Source organism: Lygodium microphyllum, chromosome 9 (assembly GCF_053477565.2).
Source record: "Lygodium microphyllum isolate KBCC chromosome 9, Lygodium_microphyllum_v1.1.10, whole genome shotgun sequence".
Lineage (NCBI taxonomy): Eukaryota > Viridiplantae > Streptophyta > Polypodiopsida > Schizaeales > Lygodiaceae > Lygodium > Lygodium microphyllum.
In genome coordinates this window covers 46,474,602-46,489,035 of record NC_141143.1, presented here as the reverse complement: position 1 = coordinate 46,489,035, position 14,434 = coordinate 46,474,602, and positions in this window count along the sequence as shown.

Below are 14,434 nucleotides of genomic sequence, written 5' to 3'. Positions count from 1 at the left end.
AGGACCACCCTCCTGGTCCGATTCTTAGAATCGGACCACCAAAATCAGACCAGGCCGTCCGAGTCCTAGGATCGGATCACTCAGATCAACCCGTCCAATTTTGAGAATCGGACCACTCGGACACTCGGACCAGCCCTTCCGATTTTAGAAATCAAACCATCCTGTCTGATCGAACCACCCTTGTCCGATTCATTGGACACTAGCCCATCCGATTTTGAAAATCGGACACTCGGACCCTGAGAATCGGACAGAAAACTGTCAAAATCGAACAGGTATCTAAAACACAAATTTTGACACATCTAAACCCTGAAATTGACCCCAAAGGCTACGTAGAGCCAAAGGCACATCATAGGTCCATCACTGGGCTGAAATTTAGAGCAAGTAGTTCAAAATTTGGCTATAAACGGTCCTCCAAATCTCGCATGGTGTTTACCGTAACGGCCCTGCGGGCCGGGGGGCTGCCCCCCCGGACCCCCGCAGAGGGGGGCTCTGCCCCCTCCGCACCTCCCCCAAGTAGGTTGGAGGGAAAACGCACGTCATGACAAGTCCTCCAAATTAAACCCTAGTGTAGTAATGGCTCTACACGAGCATGGATCCTCACTTGTAAAAGAGCAACCAAAAGCCCATACTCGAATAGAGAGAAACAGAGACCCTAGAACCTCAACAGGCCAATCTAGCCATCTAGGGCAAAGATGTCACACCACAAGAACACATATACATTGTGTTCAAACTGCGTCTAGTCGAAGCAGAATGCAACATCATCAAGATATCAATGCGAGGATGACTAGACATGACAGTCCTGACGATAGATGTACCTTGAGCAGTGCTGCACAAATGACCCAAGACCCCAGTAGCGAATCCACATCTGACTGTGCAGTTAGGAACTCAAAGGCATCCGTCCGAAGGCTTAAATTTACAAGCCAAGACCCGAAAGATGAAGACATAGTACCACCTGCTTATCTTAGGGTCAAACTCACCACTAAAAGAGAGCATACTATCGATGCTCTGATTGATGAAGAAGCAGATTTCAATATCTTGACCTATGAATCATGGACCCTACTAGGCCAACCAGAGCTCACACCGACTAGTGCAACTCTTAGCCCTTATGGGGGACACCCACAAGCACTCATAGGGAAGTGCAAAATCCTTGCGACAATTGAAACGGAAAGCTTGCCTATCCTATTTCATGTTCCTCCAAACAGTGCTAGCTGCGGGAAAGAAACCCTCCTAGGAAGACCCTTCAAAAGGGCGACCAAATGTGAGGCTGACTATGTAGCACAGAGGATACACCTGACACTACTGGGTGTGAGGATAGTCACGACCTTTAGCAAGGTGACCTCATCAAACCTTGAGGGAAAGGCAAGCAAGGTGCTGACATAACAGTCAAGCCTGCGGATGAGAGCAAGGACTTGTTGGAAGAGTTAATACAAGCGCAGGTCGAACAACGAGAACCAGTGAGTGAGGCCATTCCAGAAACAAGAAGGTTAGGAGACAATGCCAAGGACGGCCTGTTGACTTACAAATATCGTAGAAGACCCCAAAAGAAGCCCAACCCTTATAGACGAAGGCATCGATGGAGGGTCAGCACAACGCCGCGATGGATATCCAAAGCATTGCTACGTGATCAAGGGTATTATGCAGGCAACTGATGGATTTGGGTACCAAAACCCCCTGTTAAACCTCCTTTGTCGACTGAAGACAAGGACGTACCAAGAGCAAAGAAGCGTAGGAGGAGATCTAAACGAAAAACCAAGTCCCAAGTCAAAAACAGTGGAGAGACCGAGCCCCTCATGGTCAAAATCAAGAAACCCAATGGGACCAATTGGAGGGTACATCCTCAACCTAGTGTGCTTGACAAGCAGACATTAGATGTAATCGTTGAGGATACGCACAAGCCACTAGTGCCCAAGGAGCCTTTGATCCCCCAAGAGGATAGCAAGCATCATGGGCACAACATTGCTCATGGCAAGGTTAAATGCTCAACAAAGCAAATAGCAAAATCATCTAACAGCCACGAGCAAATCGCCCAGCTAGAGTCAAAATCACTTAGGAGTCCCAAATCTCCTACACCCTCTTCTCCTAAACGGACACATGAAGCACAACAATTGTCAAGTGTAGCTACTCGATCCCAATCTCTACCTACATCAAAGCTTCCAAATGTCCAAGGGGTAGGACATGACACTAGCCGTAGCTCTCGGCCCAAGGATATGCCTGTGCAACCTAATGCGACTAGATCAACTCATGCTGGATCTACACAAATGAATGCTCAAAGGGCAACAAAAGACACGACCACTTTCGATCGCCCCAGGGACCTCACACCACAATCCACTAAGAGTAGCCAGCCCACAGGACTAGCCACTACTACTTCCACTCAGGGATCACAGCAGTCACAGTCCTTGGCCGTGACAATGCCCCTTGCAGAACGTGTCCTTAATAGTCTACCTGTGGAGGAGGAGGTGTCACAACTGGCTTCCTTGACAACTCCAGCACTTCCAAAGTGCCTAAAGCCTAGGCTGGAGGAGTTAAACTTAAGGGAGCTGGCTGAAGAGCTAGACTCTTTGAAAAGGGAGGTAGTTGTGCTCTCACAACCTAGCGAGGCTATTCAGCAGGCCACGATTAGGTCCCATGAGGACCCCCTAGAGAAGGGGAATGCTGAGGCCCAACCAAGCACATCAATGGGTGACCTAGCCCAGGGTCCTGAGTCATTGAGAGTTGCACCTTCACTGACCAAGAAAAAGAGGAGAAAACAACAAAGACAACAGCAACCACAGGTGGTTGTGGACCCCAAGGAAATTGGGACGAAGAGTGCTGGAGAGCTGATGAATAAAGCATTGAGTCCACCCACCAATGAGTCCACTAATGCCTCTCCTAGTAGTTGTGAAACCTCGGACACATCCATGTGCTCTGAAAAATCAAAGCAGTCGTTACCATCAATGGTTGCTTCCAACACTCAATCCATTAACGATAGAACTCACATTGACCAGTTAAGAGTGGATACAACACTGTCACAACAGGGTGACAAATTTGCACGATTCACGTCAAAGGAGAACCATGATGCAATGACAAAGCCTCAGGAGAAACAGGGAAACTCCGAGAGAGTCAGAAATCCTTGCGTTGACCAAACCTGCTCATCTAGGCCTGAGCCTTCAGCTACGCTAAAGCCCATGCAAACTTCTAGAACCTTGCATGAGATAGCAACCAAGCAAGCCCTCGTTGAACATAGAAGTGTCACAGAATGCTTAACTGAGTTGGATGTTAAGCTCAAAGTGTTCGCACGTGTCTATGTCATGGCAGACTTGGGCGCATTCCCTAAGGAGCAGCTCGAAGAATACTTGCCATTCCCCTTATCTTGGGAAGAGCAAGAACATCTTGATGAGCACTATAACAAGCTCTTACATGAACGCATGCAACTCATCTCGGACAAGGAGGCTGACAAACTGCACTTAACCGTCACGTTCAATGAAGTGCACTGCCGATCGAATCTCGTAGACATAGAGCAACTGAAGCGACTGTCAGCAGGCCAGAGTCAATTTGAGCAGCGTTGGTGCGAACTCCGCGTTGTAATGGCCGAACTAGGGGCTCAAATCATGACAGTCTCTGAGGAGTGATTGGCCAAATGGTGATCCCAAAGGGACCCAACCTATGTGGCACCAACTTCCCTTCGAGTGCTAACTGGCATTTGGTGTACGGACTTAGCTGAAACTAGCCTAGAGAGCCCTTTGATTGATAAGGTTCTCACTGAGGAGGAGTTACATATTGCCAATAGACTCGGACAAGGTTCCATGCTACCCGATGTGGCAAAATATCTATCGGTACTAAGTAAGCTGCCACAAGTGTTGGATGCGTGTGCCACGCTTCAGTACAACCTCGAGTTCTACAATTGGTTCTTATCCTCATGAAGTGACATGGATTCATAAATATGTATATAAATAGACACTGATTTTTGTGTCACCGTGTATAAACAATATCAACATACACAAGTAATGATAGTCAAGCGCAGGGAGAAGAGTTGGGTCTGACAGGCTAAGCTCCTCAAGTCCTCCTCTCATCATGCATTTAAAAGTCGTGTGACCATCCCCACCTCCAAGTGAAGGGCATGCAACCCACATGACCGCCATAGAAAGCCTTGACCAACAACTCTGATGGTGTAGACAGGGTGTAGTCCCTTCTCTATACACCTTCTTTCCTTTCCGATCTATCCTTTCGAGGAGGAGCCTTGCCTAAATCCATGACCGCCAGCTGACGTAACTCGGCGTGAACCAAGATCTGCTAATGGCAGGAGGCTAAATATACATCACGGGAGCCATCCCTCTACAACAAGCACTGCATGCCCCACCCCTCCCCTTCTCATCCTATGCGCTTGATAATCTGCACTATAATCCCTTACATATGAATGGTCTTATCATGTGACAAATCCTAATCCTTGATTCGCATCTTACAAGCCCCCCGCGAGGAAAACATGGAGAACCAAGGGTAGCTAGCTTGTAAGGACACTCTCCGCAGTCGACGGGAACATGCAGCACACGCCCCTTCGCCGGTGCGCTACCTGCCCACTCTTAAAAGGTACGCCAAGAAACACGGCCCCAAGCGACACCGCCTCGGATGAAGGCCGAAGAATCCATGGGCCAGGGGAGTGAACGCTCGAGGAGGCGCACACAATGTGGCAACACCAATGGCACAAACCCCCAACGTATGCTCGGGCACTAGATGCTCAAGGGCAGAAAGGGCAGCTCGGGATAGGGTAGAATTTAATAAATTGTTTAAAGACATTCTAGAAACGGTAGCGGCCCGGGACTACACCATTCATGTCCCGGCCGACATGTTCTCTGCCCAGCCTCACGAGAGCCCCGCACTAGCACCGCCCCGGTCACCTAGCCAACCAGACTCACCCTTCCTCGTACCTATAGACTAAATCCCTATGATGTACAAGTAGCTCGACAAGTCAGCATGCCAAAACATTTTGTTTTTTGATGAGTAAAGGAGCAAGATCCCCACTTGTACACATTCCCATTACTTCTTGTTAATGTATGCGACCTTAACAAGCAATGAAATAGGCATCCCAATAAACATCATAGAATTCTGAAAAATTATGTCTTATCATGATTGCGTTTGATTCGATGCACTTAACACAAGCGGGCATATACTCTCACGAAGTGACAAGTGGATGCAGGATAATACAGGTTCTTGTGCGAAGGTGTTCAATGCCCGATCATCGCAAGACCATTGACCCCACAAAGAGCCGCGACAAAGCCACGCTGTCGAAAGCAAAAATCACCCTTGTCGACCACCCGCATCTCATGGACCAACGCACATTCATGGGCCACACTCTCTTTCTGGATCAAGCTCTATAGTTGGCTCACGGCAGTCGTTACCTCAATTGTACCAACATCGCGTGTGTCGCAAGGAGGTTTGCAATATCTCAAATGTATCTCCCCATCTCAACAGCTGCTTCTCTAACAACGAGGCTAGGGCACAATCATCACTGTAATATCCATTTCTTGAGCCTTCGAAGCTTGAAATTTTCCAACCCATTGAAAGGCTGATAGCCTCAACATATTGCAATGGTTGTACTCAGGCAAGTCAAAAAAAAAAAACCAAGGAGAAGAGAAAGAAAGAAAGAAAGCAAGAAAAAAGCACAAGAAAAAGAAACAAAAAAGAAAACCAAAAAAACAAACAAACAAAGAAAAGAAATGAACAAAAAGAAGAACCCACAATCACAGCACAGCACCTAGGGGTCCTCAAATTAGGTACGTCCAGTGACCTTGATCGACTGGCTCTGTCCCTAGTCCCCTAGCCCTTTAGCATCACCCACAATTTTTCAGGGCACATCAAGGGCAGGACATACCTAGGGAGCTTGTCTCGCCTATGGTTAGACCTGTCACCCTGACCCACTTGCACAATCCTCTCTTGCACTCTGCCTTAATACCATTGCAATCAATTGTGGTAAGCACCGCACGATTGGCCATGAAATGTACACCGTCCTCATCAAGCAAGTCCAATAACCGAAAGTGCGGTGTCCCTGTATTCAATTATGCTATGTCGTGCAGTCACAATGCAAAGGATGTCTCATATACCTTCACGTGTACTTATTCTCAACATGGACAACTTTTGCTTCATCCACACATTGTTACGAGAAACTAGCCCACAGTCTTCTAACTACGTAATATCTAAGTATGCACGGGCACTTACATAATATCTGCACCGAAGTATATACATAGTTTGGGTCCTCAAGTGCAAGACAATACTCTCAGCTTTGACCTGTCTCCCAAACTAATCAAATATGTCATATGCACGATAAGAAGACTAGCACTACCCCTTAGGGAGAGACCACACGAGAGGTTTTCAAATTGCAGATGTTGAAGACTCCAACGAAAGTGTCATTCGATCTTCATCAACACCCAACTCTGAATGCTTATCCCTTACCATCCGACAAACCCACAAAGAATCATCATGTGCAGAATCTCCAACAAACCAACACTTGTGCTGGCCATCAATGCAATCCCCAACACAACATAGCCCTACCGCCAACTCCAACAACCTTCCACCAGCCACCTTGGCCCACCAATAGGCCCCCAGGACCTTCTACCACAGCAACACCAACACTCCTCCACGGAAACCACAGGCGTCCTTGTCACCCACGTCTTCGGTGCATGCTACAGCCTGCTACCTACGACGGTGAGTGCCATGGGACTGACACTCGTCTAGGAGGGGGTAATGTTAACCCTCAAACGAACGAAGGTGGAAAATCCGAAAAAGCTAAAGTAGAAGACAAAGACAAAGGCCAAGGCAAAGAGAAACGGAAGACAAAGACGCACAAGGAGAAGAGTCCTAAATAAGGGAGAAAGGCACACAAGGAAAAGCGCAAGTCAAAACTTTTGTAAAAGAGCGCAAGCGCATCATGGTTTAATTCAAGGAGCGCCGGGCTCTCACCTGTGCAATTTGTAAATGTAGATGGGCGGTGGAAAGAAAGCTAGGAAGATAGAAGGACAATGGGAAAAAGGACCTAGGCTATGGCCGGCCATGTAAAAAAGGGGAAAAGGGGATGACTGTCCAAAAGGGATTTAGGGTTTTGTATATAAAGTTGAAAAGTGAATGAGAAGCTCATTCTTGTGTGTGGCAAAAAGTGGCTCTCTTCTTCTTCTTCTTCTTCTTCTTCTTGCTTTCTTGAGCTTGTGCTTGAGAGAGGGAGTGTAAGAGTGTGAGGGAGTGAGTGTGTGAGGGTGAGGGACCATGGAGTAGAGAAGCTCTCCATCTTCTCCTCTCTTCTTCTCTTCTCTTCTCTTCTCTTGTCTTGCTCGCGGCAATGGAGCTTGGAGCTTGGAGCGGGAGGATTGAGCTTGCTTGAAGCTTGCACTTGGATCGTGGAGCTACTAAGAGTGTGCGGGAGAGGAGGTAACTCGAACGGCATGGAGGTGAGCTCACTACACCCGTAGATATGGATGGCGCATCAGTTATGTGAGAGGTAGCCATTAGTGCTCGGCTTGGAACACTTGAAACAATAAGCGGTCCGTGGGTCTTGGCAGTTGAGTGAAAGCTCCCACATGTAGTGAGGAGATGATGTACCGTTGATAGAGAGAGAGAGAGAGAGAGAGAGAGAGAGAGAGCCAGAGATAGTCAATTCTATCAAAACAGTATAACTGTATATGAGAGATTGAGGGAGAGAACTATGAAGACATTGAAGATGAATAATATGTGATTGATTTCCATTCAAAGATGGTGTATTCTTTTGTGTTTATTGTTCTATTTATGGAAAGCCGAATTCAGAGATGTTGAAAAGAAGAAAGTAGAGGAGATGTTGGTCAAAGAATTCCCAAGAGACTAAAGCCATCTCTGATACTATCGTGTTGAGTACAAACCAACTGGTTGGAGCCAACCCCCTGATGAAAGACGCAATCAAGAGACAAGCGTTAGAACGAGTCCAGAGGTACGTAAGAATAGAGAAGGCAAAAATCAAGGCTGAGAACAAGCTTGCAACAGTGCAGAAGCCTCCTTTGACGCCCTAAAAGCACTCTTTACAGAAGTCCCCATGGCAACTCAAGGTCCCGTTCCTAGTCAGATTCGTCATCCTAGAAATATTGATGACAGGCCAGCAAATGTAGTCCCATTGTCAGTTTTAAAGGCAGAGTACAATGAAGATCCTGATCTTCATATAGCAGAATTTATGGTAGCGTGTGTGGCTAACAATGCCAGAACCCCTGAGCATTGGTTAGCAATATTTCCCGCCACCTTCAAGGGCGCGGCGTTTCAGTGGTATGAGAGACAAGCAACAGGAACTTTTGGTACATGGGACGACTTGAAGTTGGCCTTCCTCACTAAATTCAGGTGTGAAGGTTTTGAAGAGCGGATGCGAGAGAAGTTCATGAACCTAAGTCAGTCCTCTGGAGAAAGAGTAGAAGCTTATGTCTCACAAATGGAATCCATCCTGAAGAGATGGACTAACCATCATTTGGACGAAGGTATCCAAAAAGGAGTGTTTCTCAGAGGCCTACAACCAGAAGTTTGCAAGTTCGTGGAATTGAGAAGACCAGTCAATCTACAAGCTGCAGTGGAAGGTGCAAGATTGTATGACGAAGTTGAAGCAAGGTTGTCAATGACTCCAGGAACCTATAGACATGGAGTCGATTATGATAGGGAGGTGCATGGAAGATATGACTTTCCAAATATCTATAATTTCAATGTAGAGACTCTTGAGGAATGCATGACCTTCAAAGAAGGGGACTTGCGCCCATCCATCAACCACTTCCTCGAGGATTTCTCTTCTTGCATGGATCCAGCCTTCATAACTACTTGTAATTACCTTAGGACCATTAGGTTTTTACTTAAGCAAAAGCAAGCAGCTGAGGAAGCCCATCTTCCCCCACTCTTTTTTTACATTAACCTAGGAACAGATAGCTGCGCTTTGGCTAGGCTCATGATGAGGGCAACCTTGCTTCCCTCTTTTTGTATAAAGATCCTTGAGAACATAAGCAATAGCCATTTTATGAGGTGCAATCATCATTTCTTGTCAACCACACCTCTCAATGTAAAGGCTAGTATCAAGGAATACCTGCAAACTCACACCTTTTTTATTAAGTCTTTAAGCCACCTCGTGATGTATCATCCGAGGAAGATCGAGGTAGAGCCTAAGAGCACCCCTTGCATCAGAATGCCGGCCATAATCATCTACTCAAAAAAAAATGAAAAATGAAAAAGAAGAGAAAAAGACAAAGAAAGAAAAAGTGGAAACACTGGACCCCCCCAAAAGCCGTGCCACAATCACTACACCTAGGATTTCCATACCTAGCCCCGTCCCCCACTGCACATGCTTAGGGCACATCAAGGGTAGGACATTCTCCTAGACCTGCCTCCGTAAGTGATGCACTACACATACAATGATGCACAAACTAGGTCCTCGAGTGTGGGACACCACCAAGGGCTTGCCCAAGGTTAGACCCATCTGGTAGTTTCACAAGAGCACATACACCACACACCACACGGTAAGGCAGTCACACCCCTTAGGAAGTGCACAACTTTGTCTTGGAAGTTAAGATCGTGTCACATCAAGGAGAGGGCACAACGAAGGAAACCCATCCAACGACATCCTCAACCTTGAGGAGGACAGGTCCATCATCTTTGGTTTCTCCAAGGAGGATCCACCCAACACTATTTTTAATTTCAAGGGTAGATCCACCCCCTGCCAACCTTAAGATGGGGGTTTTGCTTAACATCATCTTCAATTTCAAAGGCAGACCTCCACCACAACCAACTCCCCGAAGGGACTCACTCTAACACCATCTTTAATTTCAAGCATGAATCCCTCCAACACATCCTCAACCAAGGCTTGTATACAAACTCAAAAAGCCACCTCGCTACCCCATCACCACCGTCCAACTCACCACCCAGCAGTGCCATGGGACTAGCACTTGCTAGGAGGGGGGTAATGTTTACTGTAGAGTAGAGAAAGCAGGAAAAGAGGCATTAAGACGAAAAGCGCAAGGTGGAAAAAAGAAAAAGGCGTCCCACAAGGGTGGACCTGGAAAAATTCCAAAAGCATGGGAACAACCAGCAGGAGTCCAAGGCACAACCATGGAAGCTGCAAAAAAGCCAAAAGAAAGAAGGCGCACCTTTAAATATAAAGGCATAGCCAAAAACTTTGTAAAAGAGTGCCCGGCTCCCTCCTATGCAATTTTAACCATGGGCGGGTGGTAGGACTAAGCTAGGAAGTTAGGGCAAAGGGAAAAATGTCCTAGGCCACGATTGGCCATGTAAAAAGGGGATGACTGCCCAAGGGAAAGACGGCATGTATATAAGCCAAAAAGTTAATGGAAACTCTCATTCTTGTGTGTGTCCAAAAGTAGCTCTCCTCCTCTTCTTCTTCTTCTTGTTCTTGCTTACTTGAGCTTGTGCTTGAGAGAGGGAGTGTGAGAGTGTGAGGGAGTAAGTGTGTGAGGGTGAGGGACCGTGGTGGAGAAGGTCTGTGTCTTCTCCTCTCTTCTTCTCTTCTCTTGTCTTGCTCACGGCAATGGAGCTTGGAGGGTGGAGCTTGAGGATTGTGCACACTTGAAGCTTGCACTTGGATCATGGAGCTACCGGAGTGCTTGGGAGAGGAGGCAACTCAACCGAGCATGGAGGTAAGCTCACTATACTCATAGAGAGAGATAGTGTGTCAGCTATGTGAGAGATAGCCACTAGTGCTCGGCTTGAAACGCTTGAACAATAAGCAGTCTGTGGGTCTTGGTGGTTGAGCTCACCTCTACAGACATAAGCACATTGGACATGTTAACATACAATGTTTGAAAACCATGTAGTAGAAGGAGATTGTACTTGGTTTGCTAAAATTTAAGTATATGGATTTAGGACATGTATGTTATGCTTTGCTAGTTTGGAAAGCAAGTTAGATTTCCTATATGACACCATTACAGTTAATGCATTTAGATATTTGGGATCTAGCACATAATGCATCATTTATTGGTGCAAGATATTATGTCTCCTTTATTGATGATTTTAGCAAATACACTTAGCTATATATTTTGAAGCACAAGGATGAAGTGCTATATGTTTTCAAAGATTTCAAAAACCGTGTTGAAAAAGAGTTTGGGTGTTATATGTCATGCTTGAGATCAAATGGAGGAGATGAATATATATTTCATGAACTTGATAGGTATTTGGTTAAGCATGGAATCAAAAAGCATCTTACATGCAACTATACATCTCAAGTACAGAGGAAAAATATTCTGCTTATGGAAACTGCAAAAGCTATGCTGAATGAGAAGAATTTGCCAAACTATTATTAGGCTAAATCAATTGTGACATATAGTGTATGTTTTGAATAGGACTCCTACAACTAGTATTCATGACATTACGCATTATGAGAAATTGTATGGACATAAACCTTATATCAACCATTTAAAAGTCTTTGGATGTATTGTCTATGTGCATGTATGAGATGAGAAAAGAAAGAAGCTACATCCAAAGGAAATCCAGTATGTGTTTGTTGGCTATGCATAGGATAGGAAAAAATACAAATGTTACAATCCTTCTATGCATGAGACAGTGGTTAGCAAAGATGTTGTGTTTGATGATTAACTTCTTGGTATGTTGGTCAAAATGTGGTTATTTTTTATGGACCAACAGATAATACTCATGCTGAAATTTATCCTTTGGATAGTACTACTACTAGTGGGCCTACAAGTGACATGTCTTGTATTGTCAGTAATCTATGGGCATGCCACTTGTGCAACCATGATTCTATGTCCACTCGCACATATATGTCAATGAGGGGAAGATTGGATAAAGAAAAATGAAAAATGTTTGAAGATGTTGCTAGGCCACTTACTTCTAATTATGAGTCACTTGGGAGTGATAGCTTAGACAATGAATGGTATACCACCAGCGACTATGCTTGGAGTTAAGCAAAATAGTATGTACTACCTCATGAGATCAAAGAGAGTTAGAAATCTTATTGATAGGCTAACATAGTTGAGAAGATCAAAGAGATTCAGAAATCTTATTGATAGGCTAACTTATAGTGGAAATTCAACTAGACACTTTGCTTATATGACAAAAGTAATGGGTTATAAAGAGCCTATAAAAATTAATTAAGTAGTTGTTAATGAAAATTGGTGCATGGCTATGGATGAAGAGTATGTTGCATTGGCTAAAAATGATACTTGGGATTTGGTATGATTGCTTGAAGGCAAAACACCCATTGGCTACAAATGGGTTTACAAAGTGAAATGCAAAGCATATGGATCTTTAGAGAGATACAAAGCATGGTTGGTTGCTAAAGGTTATGCATAGAAATATGGCCTTGATTTTGAGAAAACTTTCAACCTGGTTGTAAGAATGGCAACCATGAGAACTATCATTGCTTTGGAACCATCTAAGGGATGATGGAAACTTTGACAGATGGATATCAAAAATGTATTCTTGAACGGAGATCTAATTGAGGAAGTGTATGGAACAACCCAAGGGTTATATACATCTTGATTGTCCTAATCATGTGTGTATCAAGTATATTCATACTCACACCTCTATCATGCAAAAAAGGCTATCTTACCTGCTTACCAAACTAACACGCTTCACATACTTTATAAAATTTTACGACTCTAAAAGGAAGCAACCATGTAACCAACCCTTTCGACTGCATTAATGTCAACATTTTCACATTTGCATATACAATATGTTTGTGCCATATTTCCATATCTACAATCACTCCTTTGCCTTTAGCATACATAGCAACATTCATAGCAGGAATTCGAGAATCTAAAGTGAATATGTGGACAACTCTACTTCCTTTTATAACCAACTTGCACTTATCATTAAAGTCTTCCACAAAACAACATGTTGCATTTGCATTAAATCAAACCTCCAACCCTTGCTCTACCATTTGGCCAATAGACACTAAATTCTTTGTGATGGATGGCACATGTAATACATCTAACACACTCTTTGACTGACCATCATGCAAGGATAAGGGAATTTGGGTAGCATGAATCATCACTCATCTATGCATAACCTAGATTTTGTAAATCATATATCTCTCCAAACTATTTAACATAACCAATCATATAGTTAGATTCACCTGAATCAACATACCATCATCATCATGTGTCTCTTTTCATGTAACAACATTCATTATATGCTACATGACAAATAGATGCTCATTTTTATCTTTATTCTATTGTAAAGATTATGTATATTTCTTTGCTACTATTTATCACTATGAATATCATCCTTCTTAGCATAATACTTGGTTGCAATATTACATTTTTTTCCACAATAATGACAAACAATACTAGAATTACTAAACCATCCACGTCTTTCTCTAGAGCTTCCCCTTCCTCTAAAGTTTCCATGGTCCTTGAAACTTGCATTTCACCAAATTATTGATTTAACATGTTTTACTGGCTATCATCAGCACATCCCATACCACAGCCTCTTGAAGAGGATTTGCCACGTCCCCTTCCTAAACTTGAGTAAGATCCTTGGACCTATTTACCACTTATTTCAAATGACTCACCCTACATGTTGAGCTTCTCAATGATGGGTGGTTATTCTTGTCCAACTTCTCAATGATGGGGTTTCCATTGTTCTCTTTCATTATCACAAAATTGATGCAAAATAACAAGCAAGTTTTATGGAACCTTTTACAACAAGTGTACGACAATACACCAAGCAGTCTCTTTCACTAATTGCTGAATAATACATGTAATTTGTGTCTTGTTTACATATTAAATTTGTTTTTGCCTCTTGGCAAACACCTTAGAACTTATAGATTCAAAACATGTAACATGTACCCCCACTTTTGATCAACACAACTGAAAATGCAATATACTCTAAAACTGATGTCTGTTGCGGGTCTAATACAAGGCCTAAAACGGTCTCAAATGGCCAAAAAATAGCACACCATCCTTTAAGAGCTTGTCTATAAATATACAGTGCTTTGGTCACACACCAAATCTCATAACAATCTAAGATTTTTACTCTACTCTACTTTTAGTGCATCCATAGGCACTATCCAAGAGAAAGAGTGGAAGAATGGGAGAGCTTCTTACTCATTGCTTCCTTGTGGCAATTATAACAATACTAGTGTAGGGAGCAACAATGTGATAGAACCAATGAAAACCCTATGAATTCATCCACTTGTCTTCATAGAAGGAAAATTTGATGGAAAAAACTATATCCTATGGAAGTTCAAGATCAATGCCATTTTGTACTCATATGAGTTCTTGTATACAATTTTGAGGATTGGTGTTAAACCAATGCAATCCTAACAACCAAATCCCACTTGATCCAACTCTTCTTTGTACCTAGAAATGAAGAAACACATATGCATTATGTGCCATCATTAGAAATGCATCAGATTTTTTTCTAACTCTCTTTCAAAACACACCCAAAACTAGCCAAGCTTGGGATTTACTTAGATGTCAATATGAGACATGAAACCAAACTG